The 16,495-nt window shown below is 29.4% G+C and overlaps 1 protein-coding gene across 2 annotated transcripts in view; it reads left to right on the top strand.

Moving 5' to 3' along the window:
• Positions 1 to 1,577: 1,577 nt before the first annotated feature.
• Positions 1,578 to 16,495, top strand: part of LOC111634957 — a 29,202-nt gene continuing 14,284 nt past the window's right edge. The window contains exons 1-2 of one of the 2 annotated variants that reach the window (XR_002758306.1): positions 1,579 to 1,837; positions 10,185 to 10,310. The gene's annotated coding sequence lies outside the window, so the exon portion shown is untranslated. Of the gene's footprint in view, positions 1,838 to 10,184; positions 10,311 to 16,495 lie in introns of both variants that reach the window. The other variant, XR_002758307.1, reaches the window with a different exon arrangement.

Here is a 16,495-nt window from a genome sequence, read left to right as displayed (position 1 = left end):
GCAGCCTGAGTGACGAATGATTTTATAAGAACATGCAAAAACGATTTAAACATTTTAGTGTATGATGAACCACTTTAGGTGTCATCCTAAAAGACTAAGGTTCGAGTCTGGATGTGAAATCTTAGAAATTTTCCTTGGTTGGTCTGTCCCGGACTCGTCGGGTTTCGTCCCTCATTCTCCAGCTGTTCCCGTAGAGAGCTTTTCTAAATCCATGATGGACATTGAATAAAAAGCCCTTTTAACGCAAACCCGGTGGAAAGGATGAATAAATTCGATGGCGATGCAACACGTGGGCGATAATACAAGGATAAAATGCTCCCGGAAAAACTTTGTAACGGAAACTGACAACTCCCGATGCCGGGAGTTTTCAACTCAGATTTGACCACTTTTTCTCAGCACTATTAAAATGTTGCCTATTCTTTACTATGTTGTAATGTCGATATATAATACAACAGCTGATCGTCGTATGGAGTAAATATAGGAAGAATATACTTTAAGTGTTTGAGAATTTAAAATTTTTTGCCATATTTCGGGGAGTCTCGGCGAATCGGAGAAAGTTGGCAATCTTATCTCATCTGTGCTTTACAGATATTTTGTTGAACTTACCATTTAAAAAGTCGGTCCATCCGATTTAGAAGAATTCAACTTTTGTTCTGTTTTTGATTGTTTCCGCCCTGAAGGTATTAAGAGAGCCTTTTTTTTTATTTCCATTGAGGATTCGCCGGGCGCACAATTTGGGGCGGCAGAATGGCGAGACCCGACACATCATCCAAGGAAAATTCCTGGGATGCTGCCCGTCGGTTTCGATCTTGGATCTCTCAAAGATGGTCGAGGCAGTTAAGAGTGATATCTCCGATTTCTTTCGTTCTGATTTACGTATGTTGATTCCATATTGTACAATCATACTGCTGGCTTTCGGCGACTTTTGGATTGTCGAGCAAGTTTCGTATAAATCTAAGTAAATAGACCACAAATATTTTTAATATTCCAAATATACACTAAATAGGCCCATTTCTATCATATATACATGATACGTCAAATATGTGTGCGGGTTGGATTTGGCCCAGGAGCACTAGTTTCGGAAGCACTGCTATAAAATATGAGTCGGAATCCAGTAATCGGCGATTTAAGAAAATCAGGACAATACAATTGATTAGCTTAAGTCGGGTTTGAGGCCCTAATTGATGAAAAGGTACGAGTCGTAGTGCCTTCTGGCGATCATAATGATCGAAGTCAAAATTGTTCAGATCTGTAAAGATGAAGCTCATATCTTAAACCCAATTGATGTAAACACGTTTAATTCTAAAATAAGTATAATGAATCACGAAGTGAGTGCATATTTCTATAACGATGTAAACGTGTTTCAGCACGTTTACATTTCCGACATTACGAAATCAGCCAGTAATATTTTTTTAAGAATATAAACGCCTTTATTAAAATATTAACAAATTTAATAAAATAGAAAATTTAAAATTACTTAAAATATTAAAACTGACGAAGCAGAGAAAAATGGCGAAAAAAATTAAACTAAATAGCCCAAAATCGCCAAAGCCAGGAGCGACAAATGGTGACGAACGAAGAAGGAAGTTAGTTGCCATTTGCCATTCGCTCTTTCTCGACGGAGGATGATGTGGAGACGGTGACGACGAATTTTTGTGTTTTTATAACAATGATTCCTTAATAATGTATCGAATTATATGACGTTTAACTGATCGAAGGGCAGTCGTGCATCCTACATACGCTACCCTATGTAAAAATACCTCGGAAACGAATGACGTCGACGAGGCCAGCATCGCTGGTGGCCTTTGTCTGATCATCCAACAAGGAAGAAGATAAGGTAAGTTCTATGATCTACATTACTTCTTCCTAACTGCATTAGAACCTAGTTTAAACCAGTTTCGATAACGGTAACCCGTCATTTTACACACTTAGCTTTCAATAAGACCGTATTCCTTTAGTTTAATCCCGTCCATCAATTTAAATTCGCTGTGTCCAGAGATCGGCAGGAGTTACTTCTAAGTAATCCCCACCTACATACAAGTTTCCTAGAGTTAACTTCTGCCGAAAAGTCTGGCGTTATTTAAAACAGATTGCTCAATCTATCAAAAAAATTAGGCCTGGGAATGAATTCGTAATAACTAAAGTAGGCAGAGGTTGGATCAAAACTAGTTTTTTTATTGTGCGATTTATAATAAACGTCGACTTGATTTTATGCTCGTTTTGGTTGGATCGGATCGCATTTTAATGCCTTGATTACGAAATTGCCTTGTCCTAAATGATTGCGACTCTTTCTTCTTTTAGGCTTTGATTTTATTCCTTTTACGGCTTCTTCCTTTTTTTTGGCCGGTCTGCAACTCCGCTGCTTTTTGTCTTCCTACCCTCGGTGGATTGGACAGATACAAATACCCTTTCTGCTCCGGGCCGATTCTGTTTTATTCGTCTTTTCGCTTTTGATTTCTGGATGGCGCCGTTCGTATTCGACCGCGAAAAATATTGACCGAGGAACCGACCGCCGAGAAAATTGAAGACGGAGATTGCCTCGTGGATGGAGAAACGAACACGACCATTGCGACGTATTCGCAAGTCTGATCTGGCAATTCGGTCGAACTCGATGCCAAAAATGTAGACCGAGTTGTGCCTCTTTCTTTGTGAGGAAGACGAGGTTTCAATTGAAAAAAAAACTATACTTCTACGGTTGCGATTTAAAACTTTTATGTCCACGGATGTAACAATGTTTCAAAAAGTGGGAATTGAAGATTTGTGGAATGTCTTGCTCCTTGTTTGAATGAGTGCCAAAAACCCTATTCCTTCAAATGTTGCCGAAATGTATGTAGAAAGCCAAAAATGATTTTTAGTAATGCTTCCGACTATAAAAGTTTTTTGTGGCCGGTCGAGTTTCGAAATGAAATATCTCTTTGTAACAGTTTGCGATATCGTTATTGCATTATTTATTATTGCTGTTTTTCTTATTTATTTAATGAAATATATGCTTTTAAATGTTTTGTTTTGAGGAAAGTATTAAAAGTTCATTAGATTATATTTAATTCAATTTCATAAACATTACTGTTTGTATGGAACCATTTAATGTTTTTTGTGTAAATTAGTTTACAGTTTTAGTTACAAATCCTTCTGGTGGTGTAATAGATACTAAATTGAGAAGCAAAAATTCATAATTTTTATTTAGCTATAAAGTAAAAATAATTTAGTACTTATAAATATGAGAAAATATAGATGGTAGATACAGTACTTGCTACATTTAAAATTTCTTGGGTGTATATATGAAGTAGTAAAAGAATAAATTTTCATGTAAATTATGAGATACAGAAGCAAATTCTTGACTTTTGAGTAGAGAAACTTTGGTCGATTGTTAATTTAGACGTTATGCAAATACTCCCAAGTTCTATGCATCCCTCGGGTGTGCATACCGGGTCGAGTACCTCAAATCTGAATGGTTTAATGTAGAATAATTTGATAATTTATATTCTAAATATAACCCTGTAAGATAATGGAACAAAAGTGGTCATAAATGGTGCATTTACCTAAGTTTTGAAAGTATCTGATTCACGCCCTTTTTTGTACGGTGGCAATAAATAGCTAGGAAATTTTTCTGCGTTACTACTACTCAAATTTTGTATAGAAATATTAGAACTTACGAAAGTTTTTAACGATGCTTTCGAGTCACGACCGCTCCTAATCTGATCTAGTGGAGTTAATAATAAATTTGTTTGTTGTCATTAATTATTATGGCCATTGAAGCTTACTAAAAATAGAAAATTGTGATTATCATCTATACAAACATAATAAGATTAATTTTGAATCTTATATTTATTATAAGAGCAAGTATTTTAAAGAGAGAATTTTGGATAGAATAAAGTTTCATTACTATAATTGTGAAATATGTGCAAAAGTTGATCAGAAAATGCAGTTAGGCATTTATAGACGATGACCAATTCCAGAGATTATTGATATTTAATAAAAAGTATTACGTGGAAATTTTTAGAAGTGCCACAATAAATTTTATCCTGGAATATAAATGCTAATTTATTCCATTCTATTAAATTCAATTTTTTTTTTCTTTTATGCGTGATTGGTCGTTGCATACTGCGTAATAAAAAATTTATATTTCATTATTTGAATATTGTTTTTTACTTCAGTACAAATAATAAAAAAAAAAGAAAGCTTTATGCCATTTTGGCTTGTTGATACAGTAACGCATGTTTATATATTATTGATGTTTTTGTATCATGAAATAGTGTATAAATAGATTTGTTTTTATACTGGTGAGCTGGTGTCTAGATGTAAATATTTTTGAAGATTATTAATAGAATTTAAATTTGGATATTTGTTTGTATATCTTTGTCATTTCCAAAACTCAAATTGAGCATTTATTAACTGCAAATTGTTTATTAATTGTACTTTCCTGGCTGTTATATATAATAGAGGAAAAGTATGGCAATTGGTCAAAAAAGGAACCCCGAAAATTTTTACATTTTTGGATTTGGGGACCTTCAAACATCAAGGAATTTAGAAAATATTTGGGGGTTTTCTGTGTGTATTGATGTTTGTGTGACTGGGACACGATTTTGCTCACCCTTGTTGAAGCTTAAACTTTTTTTTAAATTTTTGAAATATTGTGTGGAAGTTTGCATATTAGGGGCATTGTTGTTAGATTTTGGTGGTTAAAGGCCAAGGGGATCTCATGTCACATCTCGAGTAGTGGGGTCGACCTTAACGAAGATTTTACTACTTATTAGCATTTTACAATGTTTTTTATAAAATTCATCTTCATCCTAAGAATTAAGGTTTTTGCCATTTCATGATAATTAATAATATAAAAAGTTTTTAAATAAAATCTTGTAACAGATGGAGCCACACATGATTTTAACTATTTTGCCAGGAAAGTTACAAAACTCATCTAGATTTTTTCTTTAAGAAATCTTTAACGTTAGATTTCCAAGAAATAGTTCATCTGAGTCATACCAAATTTCTTTATCTTTTGAGTATTCAGCAGAATATTATCTGTAATTGCTAATGTATGACTTCAGTTATCGATAATTGTTTATTATTGAAATTTTTTTCTTATTCTTCACTTCTGACTTAAGGAATTATATGTTAATGAATGTTTAGGATTTCACAATATGTATATAAATTTTCTCAGTACGTAAAAATCCTTTGAGTGAATACAGAAGTTACGATAATTATATAAAAAAAATTATGGTGCCATTCATTTATTTTTTATGATAATTTCTATAAAATATCTTCAAGATAAGTGCAATTATTTAATTTTTAATTAGTGCCAACAATTAATTATTCAAAGAATTTATAATCTACGATAGTCTGTACATATTTAGAATAGTAAATAGTTTAGAATAATCTAGCCAATTGACTTTTTTAAGGTCTCTTAATAGATGAATGCCTAATTTAACATGAGATCTTTCCAGGTCAGTTGCCTCATCTTCATTAAGCGAAAACTTTTTTATTATAAATTTCGGAAAAATTGTAAGATTTACATTATTTCTAGCTGAATTTTGTCGTATTGATGTTTGGTGGTTATTTGGAATTATATTTTAAATTAATTGAAATCAATTTCTGTCTAAGTACAATTTAAATTCCACTTATTTTTATTTTCTAATTAAATTATTATAGAATTTTTTAATTGCTGTTTTATATTCAAATTTTTAGTTAGTTTATTGTCAGGATCTTATAACTAACAAGTGTTTATATTTACATAATTATAAACATTAAAAATTTAAAAAAAAAATGAAAAATCAAAACAGATTTCGGAATAAAAATCTCCAAAAAATAAAATACGCAAGCTTATTGTTAATGAAGAGAGAAATTATGCCTGACTTTTTCAGGCTATTTTTTAAATTAAATTATTAAACTAATTTGGCCTAAAGATAGATAAGTTTTGCTGTTTTGTATAATTAGAAATTAATTTAAAATTAAATTAAATTAATTTAGAAATGTCTGGAAGAAAAGATTGATTTAGAGTGGAACTTAAACCCGTAAAATTAAGCATGTCGTTAAGTTTATCCTTGTCGTTTACAGCTTAATCTAGTATAAAAATCTTTAGTTATAATTAAAATATTTTACAAAATTACAAACAATAAATATAAATAGGAATAAACATTATTTTTCTGATATGCATATATGCTTATTAATAGAATAGTACAAGTACATTGTATATCATATCTGTTTGTCAGAGTATAGAAATGTTTGCTGTGTATATTGACAAATCTATGGTTATATTTTTGTATGTTTCCTTGAACTGTTTACTAACTGCAAAGAACTCGGAACTAAACACAAAAATCAGATATCGTGTACCAATAATGCTGAGGAAATGCTGTTTTTATTATTTGTAAATTAAGATTATTCTGATCTATGGAAGTTAGAAGCATTTAATTTTAGTTGTTGAGATTGAAATCTTATTTAACAATTACTGAAGCTAAAAATAAGATAACTTCCTGTCTTTGGTGGGGGAAAAAACAAATTAAAATAAAAAATCAATATTTTATCTGTTATGTAGTAATATATCTTGAAACAATCACTTGCATTCCAAGGTCAAAAGTAAAGACGTATTAACGATTTTTTAGAGTTTATGCTTGTGCAATAGTAGATAAATGATATTTTCTTTACACAAATGGCATTAAAACAAATTCTGGGATGTGTCAGCGATTTTGATTAATTGGGAAGTCATCCAAATCTATTTTGTTGGTGAAGTAATATCAAAATACAAACTGACTATGTTTCGGTTTATCTCCAATGATAAACTCATTGGGCATTTGGAAAAGCTATATTTCTATCTTTTATCTTACCCTCGCCTGCCGATGACGATACCTGTTAGGTTGGTACAGCTACATGAAATTTTGTGATTAGAATATAAGAATGTTAATAAAATATTTCTAACAATATATCATAGAATTATTTGGATTTTGTCCTGTAGTAATTGCTTGTTCACTATTTATTATTGGATTGATGGTTTAATTAAGGCAATACTCCACCTGGACAATCTACCAAGAAGATACCTCCCAGGAGATCTTTATGGGGAACTGGCTCCTATTTATGTTTTAGATATGTGAAGGAAACCTGGAAAACTGCATGTGGCTAGCCCATTAGCAAGATGCGAACCCACAACTGACTACCAATGTTTGATGGTTTTGTCCACTGTTGGACCCACTGTTTAAGAGTTTATCGGATCCAGACTAGTCGAGACAATTTGGATTCTCCAGTAAATTACAACTTTCTTATTCCTTTTATCCATAATGCAAATTACAACTATTAAAGACATACTGTCTACATTATTTATGTTGGTGAAAATTGTCTTTAGGGCCTGATGTATTTGAATTTATTACTATTTGCTGGCCTAAGAAGGGCTCTTGTACATTATAACTAGAATCACAATAAGTTTAAATTTGGTTTTCCTTGTTTTTGGAAATAAAGCTTGTTCAGTGATTGAACTAATTTCTAATCATTGCATTTGTTTACAATTAAAGTATTACAAAATAATGAATGAATGAGCAAACAGATTTTAATATTTTATTATTAGTACACCATTAAAAGCAGCATTTCTTTTACAGCTTGAATAATAAACTTCATAAGTCTTTCCAGAAATAAATAAATTTGCATAATCTTAAATACATAATTTATATCTTGAACGTGTACAAGGAAGTTGTTTACAAATTTTGCTTACATTCTACTAATTTATTTTAAAAATTCTTGTAAAAGATATGCAAATTTGTAGCAAAGACTCTTGACAGAGGTAGTTTTTGAAAAATAAGAAAAGGACTTGATTTTTCTTGAGTAATTTGCATTTTGACATAATAAATAATATGCTATGCTTTGTATTTGTATTGAAATAATTTTGTTTCACGTTTGATAGTTTTAATGCATTTTACAAGGGTACATAAAACAACTCTGCAATTTTAATTACGATCAGATCATCATACTTTATTACACATTAGACCTGGTTAAGATATTAATATCCATTAAGCTAAAAATTTAATTGGAAATAATTACCGAGGGAAAGAAAGAAAGCTCATATAGGCACGCTCGTTAAATATTTAGATGTGATATAAGATAATCTTGCAATTGGCTTAAGAATAGAACAATGGAAGAATGAGGAACCATGTGTCTGTTTCAACAGATTTTTCTTAAATTAATTAATGTAACAAACTCATAGTTGATCAAAATATCAATCCGTTTGCCGATACCACATATATTTTAATTAATAACAATGGTTATAAAACAGGTGAAGAAATATCAGTTATAGACTATGCGAGTCCGGATATCTTTCTTTTCTCAGCAAAGTCAGATTTTGCACATTTATTTTGATTTATGCATTTAAAAGAGAATCGCTTTCTTCCCTTTGTACTAAATATGACAAAACTTTAAAAAAAAAAAAAAATTGACGGATCGTTCATAAAGATAAGAAAAATGAGGTGTTTCCACAAATGCATTGATCTGTTTACGGTGGATGTGATTGAATAGGTCGACACCCGGTTTTAGCAGATGCCACGATGTGCTACTTTGATTAGAGTAGACAAAAATTCTTAATCTAAACTCAAGCGAAAGCGCATCATAAATTTAGTTATTTATTTCGTTCGACAAAATGCTAAATCACAGAATTGCCTCTCGGAATAAATTTATTTCAAAGAGGAAAGTATAAAAAATGCGTTACAAATGTAGAATTGAAACTGAAAATTTGATTAATAATAATAATGGTAATTCTTAATTTGCTAATTTACAATAAGTAATGTACAGACAAAAATAGTTTTGACAAGGCTAAATATTTTATTNTTTTCTGAATTCAAACTGGTGAAGAGTGGACAAATTCGGTGTGAAAAGTATGGTAAGACGTCATTATATTCATTAATAAATACATAATTTTTATATTCTAAAACGAAGAAATACTATTTATTTTATATGAAAAAGCTTAAATTATTTAATAAAATAACTTTTAAAACATAAAAATAAAGAAAATTAATGGAATAAATAAATATTTTTCTCTTAAAACACGTAAACAATAAGTAAATTCTGTGTAAAATACGACTCGAAACAATAACAATTTAATATTTTTCTACTATTACATAAGATAACCAGTAACATTTATGTTTGCCAACGAATAATTTTTTAAAATCTGTTCTAACGACGAATCCCTACAAGTACAGATTCCTTAGGAATTCTGTTGTCATTGCATTAATTCGTATTAGGATTTTTAGAGTAATTCAATTTATTAGCTCATGTTTTGCTCAATTTGACAGAACGAGATTTAAGGAAATAAAATGTTTTTGTTTGTAATGTTGATTAAACTGACTCAGAATATAGTTTTGCAATATAAATATAAATTAGATGTAGTTTACTTCAATTTATGCTGCTCTTATACTACAGTTGTCATTCTTATATTATCTTAATCTCCCACTTTATTTGATATTCTAAGAATTTTTATTTTAATCTGTGAGTATTTTTAAGCCCTTTCGACTTGTCATTAAGGGTAGAATTACAGAAGAAACTTTATAAATATTGGATAGAGAATGTTATCGGCTTTCAAATTTGGTTTGTGTCAAATGCCGTCGTCTCGAACAGGCGATACAATATAGTTGACGGTGGTCTCGATAACTATTGGGTTAATGCTGTCTTGTATTTTGCCCTTGTTTTCTAAAATGTAGTCTCTCTTCCACTTTCTCATATATTACATAATGTGGTAATACGAGATTTGTGTGTGACTGCTATAGAACAGTGACAGCCTAATAGCCGAGGTCGTAACTACGTCGATTTGCTGGTCCAAAAGATTGAGAACCCTCTGATTTTCTAGGAAAGTTTGATCTGGATATGTCAGATTGTTCTTTACCATCTAACCACCCCTTTGTGGGATTATCAAACCCATAATGGGCTTGAACATTTTTCTTAGTGCTCGTGGTATATAGTTAACAAAGCCATAGGATATATAATATAGTGGCAAATGCAAACATGATTAAATAAGTTTAAGGTATTTTTAACTAAATTTATACTTTTATTATATTTAAAAATAAATTTTTACTGTAATACTTTATTAAGAATGTAGTTATATTAAAATTAAATATGAACATGAATATATTTTAAGTGTTTGTTTCATTTATTATTTTTTTTTATATATTTAAATTTTATTTTAAAATGTTATAAGTAACTCAAGTATTTGACTTCAGTAAACTACTGATGTTGAATATAAACGATTGAGAAAATAAGAGTGTAGAAGCATTTGGAAAAGACGATCAATCAATATCAAAACGAGCAGAAATCGACCTTAAGATGATAATATCAAATACAGGAAGGTAATTATTTATTTTTATATATTATTTCTTTCTTTCTTTTGTGTTTTTTAGAATTATAAGACTGCTTTTAATGATCAAACATTCTTTTTAGCCAATTTAATTGTAACAAATTAAGTTTGATTAGTATAAACATGTTCATATTTAATTAGTAATTAAGAATACGATGGCCAAACTGAATGGTTTTGCATCATAAAAATTCGAGACACTCACCAAATTATTTTCATAGTCGCGAATGTAATTTTTTCAAAGCATTTATATAATTTAATTTTAAATGATAAATGATAATAAGTTTTTTTTAAACATTAAAGAGAATATTTTATCCAAGTTCGTCATTGCTTAATTTAAAGATTTGCAATGACCCCTTGGTCGAAGTTGTAAGTACGTTATGAAAATTTCATCGTGTAATAAGTTTGACTCTTAAGCCAACGAATATCTGGAATATTTGTTTGCTGTCTGATGAATTCTTCAACTGAGGGGTACTTTCACTTCTAAAATAGAGTTAATTTTTATTTAATTTGGTTAATAAGTATTCTTTTATACAGTGCTTTTATATGTATTGATCTTGTAAATTTAAATTTTGATGTTAATTAATGATTTAATTATGAATTGAAATAAATATTTTCATGCATATTTTTATGATTAGAAATATTATTTTATTATTTTAGTTTTATGTTTTTATAATCTGTATCATTAGATGTAAGATTAATTAGTAAGAATGAAAACTGCAGATTTAAGCCTTGGTTTTTATTAATACTTTATTCTACTGTTTAATAAATTAAAATTATAAATTTATTTGTCGAATTTGACTAGCGTCGGATTAAGTTTGCTCTTAAAGTATAAATATCTTATTTTGTGGCTGTCTATTGTGTAATTTGAAAGTTAATTTAATTGTTAATTTTAATCAGGAAAGGATATAAAGTATCAACAGTTCATTCCATATAAAGCAAAATTAACAAACCTTATAAACAAGCAATAAATTCGGAAAAATCAAAACACTTGTTTTCTTGCCATCCTCTTCCTTTTCTTCTTCCTTCGGTGAATCTTTGTGTTTTTGATTATAACTTTCAATAAATTAAATGTAAAAATCCTTAAGTACAAGCTTCTGTTTTATTGACTGAACAAAGGAAGAAAGTTTCCATATACTGTAATTGCAGGCTGTTTGCAGTTAAAATTAAACACGTGCTTAAATATTCTGTTGTTAGGTAGTAAATATACTAAAGAATATTTAAGCAGTTTTTTTTGTTTGGACAAATGTATGTACAGTACATATAAATTTTTGTTAAAACTTTGTTTTAAAACGTATTAAAGTGAAAATATGAAATAATAATTTGTAGCGGTAACAAAACAGAGCATTTCGGGGAGGGGGAAATACACGACGTTGCCGACGACAATCGGAATATGTATTGATCATCAACTAATCAATTTTTATAAACTTTGAATTTCAGGAGAGATAATAATATTATAAACAAATTCAAGGACAAGCAGTTATGTGCATGAACGTAAAGAATTTAATGAAATTTATGTTCGGTCGACTGCAAGTGTTTTTGTTTATAGTCAACTAAATACTCGCTTGCAAGAAAATTATATATATATTTAATTATTTTTGTGTTTTCTATTAAATTATTTGTATTGAGAACATTATAGAGATAGAATATTCTGATCATCTTTAAAATTTTCTAGATTTATATGAAATATGCACATCATCATACACTTTTGTTATTAGATTTGTTTACTGTTTTTTCACACGAGTTTCAATTTATTTTTACTCGTAATATAACTCGATTCAATTTTTAAGCATTCTTAATACAATAAACCATATTTTTCTGCAATTAAATTCATCAATTATGTTGTGTCTGATGAATCTTTATTGTGTTAGTTTATTCAGGATTAGGATATTGATTAATTTTAAATTATCTGATAGAGTTACATATCCGCACATTGACAATTGCAACAACTGTATCCTTTCAAATAAAATTTCAGTTAAGTAACTACGTTAGCTTCCAGCCTTTGTTTACAGGCCCGCATAATGAGATGGAATGTACCTATTTTATTTATGGGTGTTTATGAATTGCAATGTTAATTAAGTATTCCTGTAAAGTCGTGGTATAAAAAAGTTGTTTGTATTTTGTGTTTTTGGTGGTAAAGTAATTGCTCGCTTACCATTTAAGTGGATTTGTGAATTAAAAATACTGTGCACTCGTGGATGGATTGTTTGCTTGATATATAATTTATAAATATTATTTTTCTCTAGATAAATTTAAACAAAGTTTTAGTTTTAAATTCCATTTAAACTTATTATATTTGTCTGACATTACAAGTTATTGTTAGGTAATTATTTTTGAATGTTTAGTTTGATTATTTGGAAATACATGCAGTTTTGTATGGGAAATTACCACTGTAAACCTAGGCTAGAGTGGAAGAATTATGTAACTACAGTGAAAGTTATTGTTTAGTTCATGTTACAATTGAAACTGAACTTAATAGCTGCAAAGTAGACAATAAATATTGTTTTAATATATAGTATTGTTTAACAATGCTCCATAGAATAATTCTATAGTTCTATTATTGTAATTTGGAAGTCACTATGTAAAAATACTTAGTAATTTGTGTATTTACAGTAAAAATATAAATTATTGCTTGCAGCTAAGCAATGCACATTCAATTTGTTTATTGATAAAAATTTATTTTGTTGGTGTAGTATTTTTAAACAGTTTCATTTTGCTAATGGAACTAATAGCTTTATTAACAATAGTAAACACTATAAATAAATATTTTCATACTTGCTTTTTGAATAAGTCTAAATTCAGAATTCCTAATTATTAGAAAACATCTGGTTAATTACTGCCATTTGTAAGCTGTTAATTCATGAAAAATGCAATTATATAATGGATTTTTAGCATTCAGATTTATTTTTTACTTTGTTATTGCAGTTAAATTTTAAACTTTTTATATCCTGGTGATTTTTTTTCTTTTTTTTTAATTCTGCTTGATGTTTGAATAACTAGGCCAGTTTTTTGGTTGCCTTTTAAATAAATCTGATTTTTGGCAGTTAATTTTACAAATTTATCTCTTGGCTTAGGTCAAATTGGAGATTCTTTCAAATTTGAAGCTTTTTTATCTTGCATTACATCAATAAAATTAGCATATATTTTATAACAGTCTCTCTAAAAATACCTAAAAATGTTACCTCAAAGTTTGAAGAATGATTTTAAAAATTCCCTATACAATTCTATAAAGTTTTTACTGACAGAATGTACATTTGAATGTGGTAAAATACCCAAAAGAATGGTTTCTCTGTACAAGCCATTTCCCAAATGAAACCGTAAACTCCACCTTTTAAAACCGATAAAGGTTAGTTTCTGTTATGGATAATCTTCATACAATTACTATTCAAAAGTTAAACAATGAAGCTCATTTTGCATTCAGAAGATAATTCTGTTGATTCATTGGAGAATTACTACATTATCTAATCAGTTCTAGAATCTGTGACAGATCCACGAGTAGCATGGCAGGATAATGGATTGCAATTGAAGGAACAAGTAGAAGGATCGGCATTGTGTCCGAGCGTCCGATGATCTGTTGATTTTAATTCAAGAACTTATTTAGAATGGCATTCTATTAATTTACTAAATCTGCAAAGATTTATTGAGGTATAGTGTCTTTGAATAGTACAGTATGGCTGTGTTAGCATTGGGATTTATTCTGTAAATACTACTTTGTGTAAAAAGAGAAAGTGAGAATAGCTAAATGAGGAAACTTCTTTATTAATTTAAATTAATTATGGTATAATGCAAGGGTGGGCAACCTTTTTTATAACATGGGCCAGAATAAATTTTACGTTTTTTCCGCGGGCCATAGTAGTTAATTGACACCTTGTGACCTGTAAATTTTTAGTCTGCAAATATGAAATAAATAAATAAATAAAAAGAAATTAATTACTACAGTCGACCCCCCTATAACACTGTTGATTATTCCGTTTTATATGAATTCCATGTTGTATGAGTCACTTAGATTTTACAAATGCGTGTGCCAGGCTGTGAACGGCTCACCTATTTGTAAAATCTAAGTGACTTTAAACACAATAAAAACAGCCCTATGTAGTTGGATACGACAGACATTACATTTTCTAATTGCATAGCTTTTGCACATAGATTTTCTTGATGGATGACGCGATGAGATATAAATAATTTAGAAAAATTCTGTTCTCCCATTTTTTGTTTGAATAAGGAAATGACTCCCTTATTTTTTCCTGTCATTGCTGTCACAACACTTCAGAAAATAATATTCAATTTAAACTAGACGAATTACATCGAAAAATATTTATTTATAATTTCTTCTAAACATCTCGCGGGCCGGATAGAAACTTTTCGCGGGCCGTAGCTGGCCCGCGGGCCGGGGGTTGCCCACCGTTGGTATAATGTGTGCAGTACTTTCTATATTTTAGTTAGAACATATGTAGCTTCAGCCCATTGTTCTTCATTCAAGTTTTTGCTGGTATCAGCAGAGACTTTTGCAAGATGTTTGATAATTTAGTGTATTTATTTTTATATGTAATGTGAGTTGAATGGTTTAAACTTTTAAATTCCATCTTTTACTACAAAGTAAGATTATAAGAAACAAGGAGGATTTATAACAATGTAGTTATATTGAGTCTTTGAATATATAAGAATTGTTCTTTGTTTTCCAACCGCCTAATTAATGAAAAGTACCGAGGTTCAAATGAATAAACAAAGTTGTTAATGAACCGTGCTTTATAGATTAGATGTTGTTCTGATTAACAATAAGTCTCACTTTTAATCTATAAACTAGTTATTCAATTAATTTTCTTTGCAAAAGATAATTGTCGACTTTGGAAAGTTTGGGATATTTTTCAAAGCAAATTATCATTGGCACATGTCTAGATGATGTAAACCAGTCTTCGAGCTTATAGATTAGAGATCTGTGTGTAATTTTGACTTTTGTATGAATAAATATATCAATTTTTGCAAATTTTGCTAATTAAAACTGTTGTTTAAGCAAATAAATTCCTAAAAAATGTGGTTTGATCCTATTGTTCATGTAGTAAGTACTATGTGGTTTAGTAAATCCTTTTTGCTTATTATGACTTATTCCAAGAATCCTCTCTATAATTTCAAAATTTTATATATAGTATAATTAAATATTTGTTCTGAAAGTTGATGTAAAATTTACATTAAAAATAAGAATAAGCTGTGTGTGTAACTGGCCAAATAATAAAATTTTATCATCCAGAATGACAAAAGAAATTACAATTATATTTTCTCGACATTGTTCGATCTTTGCAAAACTCTTGTAAATTTTTCTTTGCTCTATTTAGACAGATGTTTTATCAATAGTTTCAATAACACTGACCCTTTTTTTTGTTTTTGCATGGCATGAATTGTCCGAAACTGTAACTGCTAGCTCAATACGTAACGACATCTGTTCGTCTCCATATCCGGTTGTATGTTCTGCTTTATAGACAGCTTCTCTTGTCATTAAAGTGATTGAAGTGCTTATTCTATATTTAAATTAATTTCTATTGTTTGTGGATGGCTTTATATTTATCATCATAGTTTAACAATTATAACCGATATTGTCATTTTGGAATCGTCGTTCCTACAGGTTGTGGTTGCTGCTGCCAGTGGAAATTCTATCTAGTGGTTTGAATACTAAATATATATGTTTGTATATTATTGTTAGAAAATTCTTGTTATACAGATTTTCCTCTGAAAGTATTGTTTCGTAAAATATGTCACACTTAGAGAACATTATTGGTGGCGTAACACGTGTAATGCTAATCAGATAATTTTTTAAATGCAGAATTTCCTCCAGTAATTAATTTCTGTCTGCAATTTTGGGAAAAAGGAAGTGTCGACGCTCAAATCTAAGTATGAATTATTAATTGGAAAATAAATATTAGAGTAATTATATATTATTTATAATTTTCAACCTACTTTTTTAGTAGTTGCAAATTGGAATTTTGTATTTCCTTTCCAAATACTTTTTTTATATGTAGAAAATTGTTTGAGTCATTAACCTGTAGTTGTTTAATCTGGAAGAGCTTTTGCAGTTTTCTTTTAATTGTCTTATGTGTTTTTTATGTAAGTTGAAAGATTCCTTGATAAATAAAATTTGTATAAGTATGGGGTATTTAAGTTTTCATTAAGAAAGAATTTTTTGAATAT

This window comes from Centruroides sculpturatus, unplaced genomic scaffold, assembly GCF_000671375.1.
Source record: "Centruroides sculpturatus isolate CEXI.00-Female unplaced genomic scaffold, Cexi_2.0 scaffold909, whole genome shotgun sequence".
Classification (NCBI taxonomy): domain Eukaryota; kingdom Metazoa; phylum Arthropoda; class Arachnida; order Scorpiones; family Buthidae; genus Centruroides; species Centruroides sculpturatus.
The sequence above is the reverse complement of the archived record's forward strand: the minus strand, read 5'-3'. Positions and strand labels throughout refer to the sequence as shown.